This window comes from Salvelinus sp. IW2-2015, linkage group LG3 (assembly GCF_002910315.2).
Source record: "Salvelinus sp. IW2-2015 linkage group LG3, ASM291031v2, whole genome shotgun sequence".
NCBI lineage: Eukaryota > Metazoa > Chordata > Actinopteri > Salmoniformes > Salmonidae > Salvelinus > Salvelinus sp. IW2-2015.
The window spans coordinates 23,713,150-23,725,305 of record NC_036840.1 but is presented as its reverse complement, the minus strand read 5'-3'; positions in this window follow the sequence as shown (position 1 = coordinate 23,725,305).

The window sequence follows — 12,156 nt, the reverse complement described above, 5'->3', positions numbered from 1 at the left end:
TAAAAAAAAATAATGTTTATTGTTACTGAGAATGCAAACAGTACCAAAATATGTCTATTAAGTGTCAAATAGATACTAAATATTCCAAAACGGCCTTCTTGAATCAACTACAGCCAAGGTGAAAAATGATGTTAGTTTGCATGTCCCCAGGAAGATGTAGTTACTTTCTGAGATCGTATTGAAATTGTTTTGAAAAGTAGTTACTTTCTGAGATCTGTATTTAAATTGTTTTGAAAAGTAGTTACTTTCTGAGATCTGTATTAAAATAGTTTTGAAAAGTAGTTACTTTCTGAGATCTGTATTAAATTGTTTTGAAAAGTAGTTACTCTGAGATCTGTATTAAAATAGTTTGAAAAGTATTACTTTCTAGATCTGTATTGAATTGATTTTGAAAGCTAGTTTATTGATGGTGTCTTGAAATCTGTATTTGAAATTGTTTTTAAATAGTTACTTCTGAGATCTGTTATTGAAATTGTTTGAAAAGTAGTTACTTTCTGAGATCTGTTATTAAATAGTTTGAAAGTAGTTACTTTCTGAATCTGTATTAAAATAGTTTTGAAAAGTAGTTACTTTCTGAGATCTGTTATTGAAATTGTTTTTTGAAAGTAGTATTATTTCGACGATCTGTATTTAAATAGTTTTGAAAAGTAGTTACTTTCTGAGATCTGTATTAAAATAGTTTTGAAAAGTAGTTACTTTCTGAGATCTGTATTGAAATTGTTTTTAAAAAGTCATAATTTTTGGGTTATTAATTTTTGGAAATTAAAATAGTTTTGGAAAGTAGTCACTTTCTGAGATCTGTATTCAAATAGTTTAAAAAAGTAATCATTTTTGGGGATCTGTATTCAAATAGTTTAAAAAAGTAATCATTTTTGGGCATCTGTATAGTTGTAGTCACCTCCAAACGAACTATTTGTTCCGTGGGTAAAATAGTTACGTTTTCCACAAAGCATAGTTAAACCTATAGTTAACCCAGGTCTGATGTGTGTACTGTATGTCTAAAATTGAGTAAGAGTGTCACGATCGTCATGGGAAGAAGTGGACCAAAGCGCAGCGTGGTACGTGTTCATTCTATTTATTTAATTAATGAACACCGACAAACAACAAAACAAAATACYAACGTGACYTTCTGCAGYGCAAAATAACAARCAATGCAAAAATAAGAACCCACAAATGAAAGAGGGAAAAAGGACTGCCTAAGTATGATTCCCAATCAGAGACAACGATAGACAGCTGCCTCTGATTCGGAACCACACTCGGCCAAAAACTAAGAAATAGAAAACATAGAAATAAAGAAACTAGAATGCCCACCCTAGTCACACCCTGGCCTAACCAAAATAGAGAATAAAAACCTCTCTATGGCCAGGGCGTGACAAAGTGATAGTGAGAGATTCTGAAAAAAATCATGTTTTTTTWAAAACGATTCCACATTGTGTTATATTTTTTCTCTCACCCATCTACACACAATACCCCATAATGACAAATTGAAAACATGTTTTTAGATTTTCTTTGCAAATGTTTGGAAAATGAAATACAGAAATATCAAATTTACATAAGTATTCACACACCTGAGTCAATACTTTGTAGAAGGACCTTTGGCAGTGATTACAGCTGTGAGTCTTTCCGGGTACTGTAAGTCTCTAACAGGCTGACCACACCGCTCGTGTCTCGTGCACYAGCGTTGCAAAATACATTTTGAAATCTATGTTATTCAATTATTGCACCCACACTTCTCCCGAGCGCCAACGAGCATCTGCGTTGCCAAGGGCTAAATGCCATACATTTTCAAGCAGATTTAAGTCAATTCAGATTTAAGTCAAGTCAAAACTGTCACTCAGGAACAGTCACTTTCTTCTTGGTAAACAACTCCAGTGTAGATTTGGCCTTGTGTTTTAGGTTATTGTCCTGTTGAAAGGTGAATTAATCTCCCAGAGTCTGTTGGAAAGCAAACTGAACCAGGTTTTCCTCTAGGATTTTGCTGTGCTTAGCTCCATTCTGTTTCTTTTTTATCCTGAAAAACAGTTCTTAACGATTACAAGCATACCCATAACATGATGCAGCCATCACTATGCTTGAAAATATAGAGAGTGGTACTCAGTAATGTGTTGTATTGGATTTGCCCCAAACATAACACTTTGTATTCAGGACAAAAAGTTTATTGCTTTGAGAATTTTTTTTGCAGTATACTTTAGTGACTTGTTGCAAACAGGATGCATTTTTTAAAATATTTTTATTCTGTACATYCTTCTTTCTTTTTACTCAGATGATTAGGTTAGTATTGTGGTGTAACTACAATGTTGTTAATCCATCCTCAGTTTGTTTCTTCTAAATATCTACAGACAGCTGTCAGCGGGGCTTTCCATGGTACCATTACGCCCTCGTTCTAGMTTTCTCATAAAACTAGTGAATAGCCTTCTCTRGTTAAGACTATGGGTACCTTTTTATGCGTTACTTGCCTTGATATTATTTTTTATCATTTTTTTTCTTTTTATACAGATTCATTTAAATTGACCTACTGAAATCAGTTGCCGTCCCTCAATTGTTCGCGGATGATGTGTCTCCTACTGGGCAGCTCACAGTAAGGGTCTGGTCTGGGTGGGTCCTCGTCCTCTTTTGGTCAGACGGGAATTTCCCTCACGCTTCATCAAATGCACCACCGGTTTTTCTCACAGATCCCACTGGAAAGCTCCGCAGGCAGAATCAATCATACTGTTTGTTGAAGCCAAATTGTTGTGGAAATTGCCGGCCCATCTTGGTGGGGGTGGGGGGGGGCAAGCAGTTTCCCACTGATCAGGCAAATGCTCAAATATATAATAACGACAACAGAGAAATTGCTCAAATATCATTGAAAAAAATCTTGTCCCTTATTTTTTTGGTAAATGTTTGTAATTTTTATTTGTCCATTTCGACTGTCCCACCCAACAAAAAGATTGTCCGGCACATCTGCCATTGGCCAATCCACCCATGTGTGTATGTGTATGTGTGTCCGTGCTTGTGTCACTGGGTGTTTGCGTGTGTGCGTGTGTGCGTGCCAGTTAGGGTGTTTAGGTCTGTGTGTGTGTCAGCGTGTCTCTGCGTGTGTGTGTGTCTGTGTGTGTGTGCATACGTGCCTGTCAGTGTGTACAGTGCCTTCAGAAAGTATTCACACCCCTTGACTTTTTCCACATTTTGTTGTGTTCCAGCCTGAATTCAAAATMGATTAAATAGATATTTATTTCCTCACCCATCTAGACACAATATCCCATAATGAAAAAGTGAAGACATGTTTTAAAAAACATTTATTGAAAATGAAAAACAGAAATATCTTATTTACATAATTATTCACACCCCTGAGTCAATACTTGGTAGCAGCACCTTTAACAGCGATTACAGCAGTGAATCTGTCTGGGTATATCTCTACGAGCTTTCCACACCTGGTTTGTGCAACATTTGCCCATTATTATTTTTTAAATTRTTCGAGCTCTATCAAATTGGTTGCGTATGTGTGTGTGTGTTTATGTGTGTGTGAGTGTGTCAGTGTGTGTCAGTGTGCCGTCACTTTAAATAAGACCTACTACACTCTAAAAAATGCTGGGTTGTTTGGAAGACCCAACTGCTGAGTTGCAGACATTGGGTCACTTAGTTGGGTTGTTTTCTTAAAATATAGCAAGGTTGAGTTGTTCATCCTGGGTCATTAATGAGTAAATGTCATTCCGGTTCATCTGTTCTGTTGTATTGTCATCACATGTTAAGGTTGAATGAGGCTTTGATGAGGCTTACACAAGTGTATGGATTCCTCAAGAGCCTATGCATATCCCAAATGTAGGGAAAGTTACCACTTTGTTACAATATGTTAATAATAATGTTATGAACTGTATATTAAAACATGTAACGTGCAAAAATATTKATGGAAAATAGAACATTGCAATGTACAATCTTAACATGAGCAGCAATGACATTAACTCTCACGAGTGGCCAAAAACAACTATCTGAAAGCCACAGTCTGTTACGTTCCTGACCTTATTTCCTTTGTTTAGTCTTTGTTTAGTTGGTCAGGACGTGAGCTGGGTGGGTATATTCTATGTTTTGTGTCTCATTGGTTTAGGTGTGTCTGATTGGCCTGATATGGTTCTCAATCAGAGGCAGGTGTTTTACGTTGTCTCTGATTGGGAACCATATTTAGGTAGGCTGTGTTCACTGTTTGTTTGTGGGTGATTGTTCCTGTTCGTTGCGTTCTTTGTTTTCACTAGGTTCACATGTTCAGCACTGTAGCGTCGTTGGTTTTGTTCTGTTTATTGTTTTGTTCGTGTTTAYTAAGTGTTCCAATAAATATGGAAACGTACCACGCTGCGATTTGGTCCTCCTCTCCTTCATCCAACGACGAGAGTCGTTACACAGTCCTAATAAGCCAAGCTTCTTGAAAATAACCTGTGGATTATATTTAAAAATACCCAGCTGTTGGATCAACCCAGTATGAAAGTGAATAAAGGCCCAACTGATGGTTAAATTAACCTATGTTTGGTTAATCCAAACAACCCAACTGTCTGGGTCAAAATAACCCAGCGTGTGATCTGTCCAATATTTACCCAGCGCTGGGTTACCAAATAACCCTTTTTTTTTTTTAACTGAGCATTTTTTTTAAGCGTAGGTGATACTTCTGTTCTGTCCCACTCAACAGAGAGCAGGCATGCCAAATGGCACCCTATTCCCTATATAGTGCACTACTTTTGACCAGGGTCTCATAAGGAATAGGGTGCCATTTGGGACAGAACCTCGCTGAAGGCTATTGTAAGAAATCATTAGTCCAGGTTATGCAACTTGTTCTTTGTTCTGAGTGCTTAGAGCTCTAGTGATGAAAGGATTAAATGTGATTCTGATGTTTCAGTTTGTTTCAACACTGTATGCGAAGGTGAGGAGCTAAACCTGKTTGGCTTGTTTAAATTAGTATGACATGTTTAGTTTATTAGGATCCCCATTAGCTACCGCACATGCAGCAGATACACTTCCTGAGGTCCACATGTACAAATACATGACAAAGTACAGAACAGTAATAGACAAGAACTACATAAGATATTACATTAAATTCAAAATAAAAATGTTAATAAGAGATATGTAGGAAAGACACCAAGAGACATCAAAAATACTATTTACACACGATTCGTATACATCTTCATATTCTTATGTACAGTACAGTTAAAGTAGATCTTTAGAAAGAGGAGAGGCATTGGGGATACAATTGTTTTTTTAATCTGTTTTTTAAAGCTTTTTTTTGTTGCCTGAGTAACCTCTGGTGGCAGAGCATTCCATGATGTCATGGTTCTACACATAACTGAGCGGCATATTAAATCTTTTTTTTTTTTATTGTTTACCGTGAAGAAACACATAGTGGTATGGCTGGTGGGGTATGTATGTCTGTTTGAAGTGTATGCAAATAGATTAGACAAGTGGTTAGGCATTTTCAACAGACAAATGTTTCTTAAAAAGACTAGAAGAGAAGTAGTCCATTTCTTCTCTACCATGAAAGACTATGATGCATGTTGTTGATGTCAGTTCTGTGTGTGCAGTTAAGGGCAAGGCGTGCTGCTTTGTTTTGATCCAGCTGCAGCTTAGCCAGGTCTGTCTTTTCTGCACCTGAACACATTACCGGACAMGTATCAAGACGGGACAAGATCAGAGCCTGAACAAATAGTACAGATGATCTTTGTGTCAAAAACAAAGAACATATATTTTTTTACAACAGACARACCTCTCCCCATCTTCACAACAACTTTGTCAGTATGACTGGACCATGATAACTGACCACCCAATGTTACTCCTAGGACCTCAGCTTCTTCAACTTGTTTTGTCAATAACAAATTATGATCAATAACGTCATAGGCTGCACTGAAATCGAACAATACAGCTCCAATTATAATCTTATTATCCATTTCTTTTAGCCAATCATCAGTCATCTGAGTTAGTGCAGTTGAAGTCCCCTTCTGTATATGCATGCTGAAGGTCAGTAGTTAACTTGTTCTTTAAAAAATATAATTGTATTTGTTCAAAGTTAAACACAATTCGCTCCATCAATTTARTAAGAAGCAATTGGCTGTTAGAGCCAGCAAAGGGTGCTTTACTATTTWTAGGCTGTGGAATTACTTCAGCTTCCTTCCACGCCTGTGGACACACACTCCTTTAGGCTTTGGTTAAAGAAATGGCAAATACCGGTGGCAATACCGTTTCCCATCTAGGTTGTCCTTTACCTGGTGGGCTTACCGATGTTATTCGATGGACTAAGAATCTGTGGTTTTCGGGCTCCCGCACCGCTCTTCCACACAACCTGGTCAGGATCCTGTGTGTTTTTTTTTTTTCGGGTGTTGGGTGGTCCGGTGCGAGAAACGTTCACTAATAATCGGCAGGAACCCAGAAGATGAGGCAGACAAGCAGCAGTACTAGAGATGGTGGTTTAATAAAAGAACAAGATCTTCAGGCAAAGAATATAAATCCACAACGTCCAAAATAAAGCCAAGAGGAAAAAATGGATATCTTCCAAAATACAAGAAAATCCACAAAGTGGTAAGAACGCAAGGGAAAAAACAAACCTCAAAAGACTAATCCAAAAATACACCAGAACAAAACCAGAGAACCTCTGGAAAATCCAACAAGAGAAAATATATTGTTCACAACAAGGCTTGGGCTGGGGCTGGGTGCTAACATACAAACACTGAGCAAAGAACTGAGGAACACACAGGGTTTAAATACCAACAAGGGAACGACACACAGGTGCAAACAATAATAGAGCAAGGAAAAAACAAAAGGTTCAAAAAAAAGGTGCAATGGGGACATCTAAGTGACAAAAACCAGAACAGTCCTGGCCAAAACCTGACAGAATCCCCCTCCTAGGAACGGCTCCTGATGTTCCTACCAGCCTTCTCAGGGTGGAGGGCCCTGAACTGATGAATGAGGTCAGGGTCCAGTATGTCCTTGGCAGGAACCCAGGAGCGCTCCTCGCGGACCGTAGCCTTCCAGTCCACCAGATACTGCCAGGACGCTGGCACCGGCGGCGGGAGTCCAGTATCCGGTGGACGCGTATAAGCCGACTGGCCTCCGATGACACGGGGCGGAGGGGGAGGTCTGCTGCCGGGATAGGGGGAGAAAAACAACAGGTTTTAATAAAGAAATGTGGAAATGTGGGATTGATTCTTAAGGGATTCTGGGTAAGTGCAGGCGAAAAGTAACGGGATTGACTCTCCTGGCAATCTTAAAGGGACCGATGAATCTCTGGGACAGCTTGCGAGACTCCACCGTAGCGGTAAGTTTTTTGTTGAGAGCCTACTCTCTGGCCGGGGTAGTCAGGGTAGGGACCGGGACGGCGACGTCTGTTGGCTTGTCGTTGGTACTGCTGTGAGGAACGCAGAAGATTAAGACGGGCCTTCTTCCACGTAAGCCGACAGGGTCTGATGAACCTCGGGCTGAAGGCACTCTGACTTCTGCCTCCTGGTCGGGAAACATAGAGGAGCATAGCCAAACTGACACTCGTGCGGGATATACCAGTGGAGGAGGAGCACAAGGTGTTGTTGCGCGTCTCTGGCCCAACAATGAAGGTGACATGTGGATGGGTTGTTGGAAACCATCATCTGAGGGTGGTTTCCAGCTCCTGATTCATCCTCTCAGTTTGGGCCGTTGGACTCCGGATGGTACCCTGAGGATAAACTGTCCGTGGCCCTTATGAGTTGGCAGAAGGCCTTCAAAACCTTGAGGCGAACTGGGACCTCTGTCGGAAACCATATCTTTGCGGGATGCCAAAGACTCGGAACACATGGTTAATCACCAACTCAGCTGTTTTCCTTGCAGAAGGTATTTTGGTCAGGGAACAAACCTGGCCGCTTAAGAACCCTGTCGATGATGACTAGGATAGTATATTACATGGGACGGGGAAGGCCAGTAATAAAGTCCAACGAGATATGGGACCAGGGTCGGTGGGAATAGATAAAGGGTGAAGGAGTCCTTGAGGCGGAGGTGAGAAGATTTGCCCTGGCAGCACACGGACGACAGGCCTTGACGAAAGTGGCAAGGTCTTCTTTTTATGGTAGGCCACCAGAACTTCGCTGAATGAACTCCAAGGTGCGACCTACGCCGGGTGACGCGGTGAGGCGAGAGGAGTGCCGCCACAGAAGGACTTGGGATCTTGCTGCTGTTGGGACAAACAACCGATTTGGCAGGATCCTTTTAGGACCCGGTTCGATGGCTTGAGCTTGTCTCACGGTATCCTCAACTTGCCACGAGTTGGAGCCACGATCTTTAGCGCAGGAAGAACAGTTCATGTCAGTATCTTCTCGAATGGCAGGAGAGTAGACTCGTGACAGGGCATCCGGTTTGAGATTCTTCGACCCGGGTCTGTAGGTGAGATAATCCTGGAATCGGCTGAAGAAAAGAGACCATCGAGCTTGTCTGGAGTTCAACCGTCTTCCTGCTGGTATATACTCCAGATTTTTGTGGTCCGTAAGCATTGAAACGGTTGAGAAGCCCCTCGGCCAGTGTGCTCCCATTCCTTCAATGCCATCTTAACCGCTAGGAGTTCACGATCCCCACATCGTAATTCTCTCTCGGCCGGGGTAGCCGGTGTGAGAGATGGCGCAGAGGATGAATGCGCTCTGTCTTACCTCCTTGAGACGGACAGATCCAACCAACCTCTGATTGTGCGTCTACCCACACATAAAGGTTCATCGCCGTCGGTAGTGTCAGGATTGGAGCAGAGTAGGATGCGCTGCTTGAGTCCTTGGATAGGCCGTTCGAGCTTTTCTCTTCCCACAGAGAACCTCTTGTGTTGCCACCCTTGGTTAAGCGCTGAGAGAGGTGGCTGCACGCAGCTGAAGTTCTTGGAATTGAAACTTGCGGTAGAAAGTTTAGTGAAGCCCAGGACACGGCTGAACTTTCCTTAACGGACTTGGGGGTGGCAATCTGCTATCCGCCCTTGCTTCTGGGGGTCCAGTCTGGGACTGTGGGACGGCTATGGAGGAGGTCCTTCGCTTCTTCACGTCTCGATACATACCGGTATGGCGTTGCCTTACAACTAGCGGATGGATACTCTATTCATCCTATTCACTCCAGCCGAGCGCATCGCACACATCAGTTCCATTTCAAGTCAGTCAGCGCCATGGTTAGTGATGTCTGTTTGTCCCTCCCGGACAAATATGACGGAACTCCATCTAAATGCCGTSGCTTCCTACTCCAGTGCTCCKTCTATTTTGCGCACGAGATGGGAGCTCCCACCACCGAGAYGTCCAAGGTTGCCATGATTATTTCTCTGCTGACTGGGCGGGCGTTGGAGTGGGCTACGGCTGTCTYYGAGAGAGGAGAGGAGGAGCCGGGTTCGTATGAGGGGTTCATMGCTCTGTTGGCTCAGAGGTATCTTRGATCATCCACRGGAGGGCAGAGAGGGCGGTGAGCGCCTATTCCAACTACGGCAGGATGACCAGACCGCTGCCGAGTAGGCGCTCACCTTWCAGACAGTAGCAGCATCCAGGAGATGGAATGAGCCGGCGCTCCGTACGCTATTCAGATGAGGACTGCGCGAGGAGGTCCAGACAGAACTGCCATGTCGAGACGATAACCTCCTTGGACACACTCATCACGATGGCCATCTGTCTGGATGACCTACTTCGGGAGCGTCGGTACCCTCATCGCTTCTCTGCCTCCCTCAGTGACTGCTCAGAGCCTGAACCCATGGAGTTAAGGGTCAAACGACCCCCGCTGCTGGGACTCTGTCCCTATTGTGGTCAAGGYGAGTACTATCTTCAGCAGTGTCTGGTACGTCCCAACTTGGGATCCACGAGAGCAGAGGGACAGTCACGTTATGTTCCACCTCCTGGTGCAGATGTGAGTATCCCATCTTCATCKTTTTCTGCCAAACCCATTTCAGTGTCGATCACACTAGCCGGCTGTCCCTTATGTACTGTTTCTACAGCGCTAGTGGATTCCGGTGCCATGGGGAACTTTATTGACCAGACCCTTGCCTCCTCTCTGAACATCACCTCATAACCGTTCTCCTCTCCGTTTCCGGTTCAAGCCCTTGGTAATCGGCCACTAGGATCCGGAACCATCACACATCACCACACCACTCACCCTCACCGTGGAGTCCATTCATAAGGAAAACATTCCATTCTTCATCATTAGTGCACCAGCTAACAAGATCATCCTCGGCCTCCTATGGCTCCAACGCCATAACCCGACCATCTTATGGTCGAGGATGAGAATCACGGACTGGTCACCCGAATGCCGGACGACCTGATTTCCCGTCCCCTCTCGAGTCGTAGCCCCTGTGGTCTGGGACGTAGATGTGGACATTCGCCAGGCTCTGGAGAGGGAACCCGCACCCACTACCTGTCCTTCTAAGCGCATCTACGTTCCCATGGCACTTGGGTGCACACAGCTGTCGTCGCTGGACATCCAGGGATCACCCGTACTATTCAATCTCTCTCCGAAAAGTTGTGGCCCGCCTTGGCGCAGGATGTTATTCGCAATTACTGTTCTGTGTGCACCCAAACTAAACCCAACACGGCACGCTCCAACAGGGGAAATCCTTCCCCTTCCAGTGCCTCAGTGTCCCTGGTCTCATCTATCCATTGATTTTGTCACTGATCTCCCGGTTTCACCACCATTTTGGTGGTTGTGGATAGATTCTCCAAATCCTGTTTTATCCCTCTCTCTAGTCTCCCTACCGTTCTCCAGGACTCCAAGGCACTGTTCCAGTAGGTCTTCCGGCATTATGGTCTTCCGGCATTATGGCCTTCCGGAGAACATCGTCTCCAACCGCGGCCCCCAAATTCACTTCCTGGCCAGAATTCACTACGTCACTCCTCCACTGAGCTGACTACCTTACAGTGTGTTCTGGGTTATCAGCCGGCCCTAGCTACGTGGAGCCCGGGCCAGACCGAAGCACCTGCAGTGGATGAGAAGTGTGGAGCGATGTTTCATTTCTAGACACTACTCTTGTTTTGTATTGTTCCACGTTTCTTGTATTAAAACTCACCCCCTGCACCTGCTTCTTGACCCCCAGCGTCTCCTTCTTGACTCCCAGCGTCTCCTTCTTGACTCCCAGCGTCTCCTTCTTGACCCCCAGCGTCTCCTTCTTGACCCCCAGCGTCTCCTTCTTGACCCCCAGCGTCTCCGTTACATATACACTCCAGTTGGTTGAGTGATAACCTTAGTCATGTTACAGGCATTAGTCACAGTAAGAAGCTTCTTCTTGAGAGGGCAACCTGATGATAACCAGTTAATGTTCAGGTCACCAAGAAAATATATTTCTCTGTTAGCATCAGAGATCTTATCTAACATCACACACATATTCTCCAGATACTGACCGTTTGCACTTGGTGGCCTATGGCATCAGATAAGGCAGGTGAACACAGCACTTCTACTTCATTTGTCACAAGATCCTCTCTGAGCTTTACAGGAATATGGCTCTGAATATATACAGCAACAGTCCCCATGTAGACATTCCTGTCTTTTCTATAGATGTTATATCTTTGTATTCTTACTGCTGTATCATCAAAGGTGCTATCTAAGTTAGTCTCAGAAATGGCTAATATATTAATATTTTCTAAGATTAGCAAATTACTCATCTCATGAACTTTGTTTTTGAGGCTACATATATTTATGTCAGCTAACTTCAACCCTTTCCTGGGTAGCTTATATAAGACGGAACTCATAATGATAATATGCTCATGTAGATTCATAGAAAGTAAACATGCACATATTAACATGCTACCCGGTTACACCCTGGAGCGCTTAAGATCGTTTTTCTTCAAGAATTTTCAACGTTCATCAGAAATGATGAGAATCTATTTTTGTTGCTCCGCAATCAGTTATGATAGTCCGTAATTGATCAACACAGCATATTTCCTTATTTTAATGCACTTACAGTAACGTGCTCTGGATGAGAGTGTCTGCCAATGATAACATTGTACAATGTTTCTCTTTTGAATAATAGCATCAGAGCAGTGAATAGGTTAAGAAGGATCTTTCTGTTTGCACAGTGGCTTGTTGGCTCACATAACAGACCTGAGGTAGAGACAGGCTCCTACAGTGTGTGTGTATATATGTGTGTGTGTGTGTGTGTGTGTGTTGTGTGTGAGTGTGCGCACACATGTGTGTGTGTGTGTTTGTGTGTGTTGTGCGTGAGTGTGTGCGCACATG